Source organism: Triticum dicoccoides, chromosome 1B (genome assembly GCF_002162155.2).
Source record: "Triticum dicoccoides isolate Atlit2015 ecotype Zavitan chromosome 1B, WEW_v2.0, whole genome shotgun sequence".
Taxonomy (NCBI): domain Eukaryota; kingdom Viridiplantae; phylum Streptophyta; class Magnoliopsida; order Poales; family Poaceae; genus Triticum; species Triticum dicoccoides.
Window position 1 is genome coordinate 53,593,588 of NC_041381.1, and position 4,910 is coordinate 53,598,497.

Consider the following 4,910-nt stretch of genomic DNA (forward strand, 5'->3'; position numbering starts at 1 on the left):
GGGCTCTGCATGGCAGTTCCTGTAGCAGCGACGGTGTGGAGGTCGGCAGGTGGAGCGGCGTTGGATCTACCGCATCGACGACGACGAGTATTGGCGGCATGGTGTAGCTGATTCTTGACGACGGATTTGTCTGGATGGACGTGCGCAGGAGGAGGACCATCTCTGGCGTCATAGTGGCGTTTATGGCAGAGAGGCCTGGCAAGGTCGGTACATCATTTTTGTTCTGAGGATGGACCGAGGGATGATGGAGGTGACGGCCCTTGCAGCGTGCGGTGCTCACTGGAAGTGTGCCAGACCGGGATGGGACCCAATCCAGGTAGTGGCTTGGATGGGACACCCGGCTTTAGATGTTAGGCTTTGGTGCGATGTCTGTTTGGTATTAGGCCCGGACTTTCGGCACACCTTCATCAAAGGGATAGGAGTAGCAACAGCGTTGCCAAGATGGTGGCTTCAAGCTTATTGATGAATCACCTTGTATGGTCTTTGTGAATAATTAATAATATGATTGCATGCATCGTCCAGATGCAGAGGCCGGGGTACATCCTCCTTTTCTAAAAAAAACTTCGTAGAGTGAGCATTAAATACTACTGTTCACCCATACCTATACCTTGAGTTTGAAAAATTAGAATTTCAAAACAACTGGGCTGGAAGAGAGGACGATTGGCAGTTGGTGGCAGTCGCTGGCCAGAGATAAATGCGATCGCCTGAGAGTTAAAAGGGACAGCGGCCAAGCTGTGACGGCTCCATTTGCATCAGGGTAGGATACATAGTGGGAGGAACCCAGCCTCCTTGGAGTTTAGAGCTTTCTGGCCGTCAGATCTGGTGTTTGATGTATTTTGGGCCGTCCGATCTAGAGATGGAGAGACGCTGGCCGTCGGATCAAAAGCCGGCACTGTAGATCGAAACAGTGTCGAAATGGCCGTGCCACCGCCTGTAAATTCAGTGCTCCGCCGAGGTCATTTTCGGTATTTCACATCGTTGGAAAACTGCCCAATAGTGACAGGGGTGAGACGTGAGAGCGAGGCAGTCTCCTCTCTTCCCGATCCCCTCCCCCTCCTGCCCACTCTCCTCCCTTCCTCGCCCCTCCCACGAAAACCCTAGCCGCCACTACCCATCCCACCCTGCAGCCGCCGCCGACTCCGCTCGCCCTCGCGCCGTCGCGTCGTCTCCTCCATGCCCCCTTGTGCTCATCAGGAGGAGCGCGGCTCGCCGCCTTCCCTCGCGCACTGCCGCTACTCTCCCCGTCAAGATTTCCCCTCACCATCGTTGTGACGGTCGTCGTGCCAACCGGAGCTCCTCCTGATCCGCCAACTGGCGCTCTTCCCCGCCGCGGCGACGCTCGTGCCGCTGCTCTCCGTCAAGCTCACCTGTGCAGCGCATCTGATGGCCAACACAGCCGTCGTCGTTGCCTGCCCTCCTTGATGCGACGGCGCGGCCACGCCTCTTCCTCCCTTCTCCTTCGGCGCCTCCTCCCCGTCGGCTCCCTCTGTGGAGTCGTAGGTCACCGCCTCCCGTGCGCGAAGTCTCTTGCAAGCCCCTCGCCTCCTCCTCGACCGGCGGCGGCGCCAACCCTGACGAGGAGCCCATCCTGCCCCTCCTCCTGGAACTAGCAGTAAGTCGTTGATTCTCCTCTGGCTCTTCGTATCTACATTCAGTTAAAATTTTGATGAAGTCTGTGGATTCGAAGAGGTTCTTTCGAGGTTCTGATTGTGTTGTTCTGTTGTTAGGATAGCTTGGTGCTATGTGATGCATCGTTTGGTCCTGCTCCGGTGTTGTTTTGCCTTCTTTTACTCGGCTCACATATAAAGGTGCAGCTTGCTGCTTTTGCTTTTGGTAAAAAGGAATCTCTATTGTTATATTGGTAGCCTCTTTGCAAGTTTATTCTACCTTTTTGACATTTTTTGTTCTATCTTGCTATGCATTGTATCATATTACAGTTGTGTGCTCAAACCACCTGAGCTTAATTCACGTATATAGATATTTAAGAATATGGGGATGATGCCCAATTGGCAAGGTTTGTAGATAGGAAAACTCACTATTTATATTATGATATATGTGCATATATTATTTAAATGAAGCAATAAGAACTGTTAGAGATGGCAATCATTGAGGGAGTATTTACTTCTATATTGTCTGGATCATGTTTACATAATTTTGTTGGTTGTAAATGCTCTACAGTTTTATATCGACCACACATACAATGTTTAACTTACAGAATTCCAAGTATGGAAGAAATTATTGATAAAATGTGTGTACATTTATATAACAAATAGGCTTCCTTGAATCAGTCTGCACCATATGTACTTTTCATGTATTCATATTCATCTATATATTATGATTATCCACTTAGTAAGTGCCCTATATGATGGCCAATCCCTTCCACTGTATTTTCTGTTTGCTTTCTATGATTCTTAGCTATGGTAGAAGCCCCAGATATAGGGACAAAATTGTGTTGATTGTCAGTTTAGAAAAGAACAAGTGATTTGATATTTTTGGGTTTTAAGATGATGCGCTTTGTTTTCATGGCTACACAAAGAGACTTTTTTTGTTAAATGACCCTTGTGCTGGTTGTGTTTGGAGGCGCTGAAAGAGGATGCCTGAATATGCGTAAATAATGGCGAATGGTAGATGCATTTGTTTAAAATATCCAAAAGTTGGCACCTCAAGCCACACTTATCGCTTGTGATTCTTTCTTTTCTCTCCATCAAGTTTGATCCCCCTGTTGCCGTGCAGCCCCTTCTTCGGACAAGCAAAAGTCGTGGTTGCAATGGATACCGGTTAGATTCTCGACCAAGGTTTGCCTGGGCATGCGTCCTCCAATAACAAGAAGATGTGCCCACCTATCAAGGTTAGCTGGAAGTTATCAATTTGCTTTGTAAAAGGCTTGGGATTTTCAAAGTTTGTAGGAACCCCTTTTGAACAGACCTACCACCATACATGTACTTGAGAATAGGAAGAACATATATTCCAAAGAAAACTTTCTACAGTTAAAAAAGATTGCATGAAACCACATACACTTGATTTTTTTTGTCATGGCCAAAAGAAACAATGAGATAAAAAAAGGCTCACATAAAACATATATCTTCATAATAGCTTTGATGACCAGCACTTAACAGAGCCATTCCACCCCTATGCTTTCATTGACAAGCAGATTCCTAAAAGTTCTCATACTTAATGAGAGGATGGCCCTGCATATGAGAAATAAACCAAACCAGAGACAAAATGTGCTTAAGAATGCAAATAAATTTTATTTCTTTTGAACCAAGGATGATGAACTTTTTTGGTAATCACTTGCAAGACAAAATAAAAAAACCATGTCATCAGATGAACCTGCTTATGCAAAATGCTTTGAGGATATTCATACACAATCCTTTCTCAGTTTGCTTACATGACTGGGTTAATAAAAAGAAGCATTTAATAGTAAAGAAAATAAGCTATTGCCCATGTATAGATCAAAAGATTTTAGTCCGTGTTTCTGCATAAGCCTAAGCCGAAAATAACTGGCCTTAAGTACGTCCAATTCGTACGCAGTCCCTACTCAGGAAATAAATGTCTTGTGTATGTGTGTGGACTGAAATTGTACCTCATTATAGTAATTCATAATCAGTTCCATTTTTTAATTTGATGTTGCGAATATATGCTCATCTTGTGCAGTTTAGCTTTTAGATAATAGTTATTTCCTTTTTTTTGTTGTTCCCACTGATGGAAGAGGTTCTAATGATCTTCCAGTCAGAGGGAAAATAAACTCACAAACATATGAGCCAGGTAACCATGAACCACTTGCAGCAAATCTGATTTATTGCTCCCTATTGGGAATATTTCTTTTCTCATGTTATTTATTCCTTTGCACTAAAGAACTGCATTGCTGAATCCAAATGTAGCTAAATCATGGGAATATAAAATTGCATTTATTCATATGGGTATGGATTTTTATACTTTGTTGTGATTTAGAAAGTGTAATTTCAGTGACATTCAGTTGTAAATAGTTAGCCAAATAACCCACATACGTCAAGTATTGTCACTACTAATTGCATTAGCTTCGCCTCAGAACTTGGAAAGAGGAAGTAGAGTTATCAATAATGATCAACTATGAGGTACCGTAGATATCAATGTTTGTAGAGCATTGTTTCCAATTGTCTGTTAACTCATTGTGTTTATGAGCAGATACATCTCCTGTGACCCTTATTCTTATAGTTGCTGATATGAACTACTTGGCTATATTTATAGAATTTATGACTTTATGTTTTGTATACTATTTGATGCAAATCAGTTGTCCTCGGCAAACATTGTGCCTTGCTTTTGGTACAAATTGTGTCTTTATGATCTGTAGTGAAATTGCGGTTGTCCTGGGCAACAACTATACTTTGTTTTTTGTATATATTTAATCTGTATGTGAGGCCCTATACTAAACTCAGTTATCCTGGCAGCAACTATACCTTGCTCTTGATATATCTTTGTAATGTTTGTGATATATACTGAACACATTTATTCCGAGCGATTATTCTAATATATTTGAATGTACTAAATGCTTTGTTATAATGAAGTTTTAGATGCTAGGTCACCGTGATGAGCCAAGCAAGGCACGCCAAGGCGCGCTTCCCATCTAGTTAGCTATGGAGCGGGTCAAGTTGTGTGCGCTAGTTCGAAATACCATCGAGAATACATCTGAAGATACATTGGCGTGAACAAATCTTTGGGCCAAAGGACAGCGAAGATCTAGCGATCATCTAAGCTCGTGCTCAGATAAGCACTTTCGGGTTTTTTCATGTGAGATAAATATACCTGTGGTCATTAAAGTTGAGGTCAAAGCATATTACGGTTACTGAATTTCAAAATACACTTAATACGGTCATTAAATACGAGTTATGGTGATTATACGGTCACTGCATCACCCTAGAGCAATGTATTTT

At 43.1% G+C, this 4,910-nt stretch overlaps 1 long non-coding RNA gene across 1 annotated transcript; it reads left to right on the forward strand.

The window, feature by feature from the left end:
- The first annotated feature begins 1,043 nt into the window (after window positions 1-1,043).
- On the forward strand, window positions 1,044-4,410 carry LOC119318515. The gene is made up of 3 exons (XR_005154149.1): window positions 1,044-1,612; window positions 1,728-1,808; window positions 2,734-4,410. It is a non-coding gene; the product is annotated as an uncharacterized LOC119318515 (long non-coding RNA).
- Window positions 4,411-4,910: the final 500 nt, after the last annotated feature.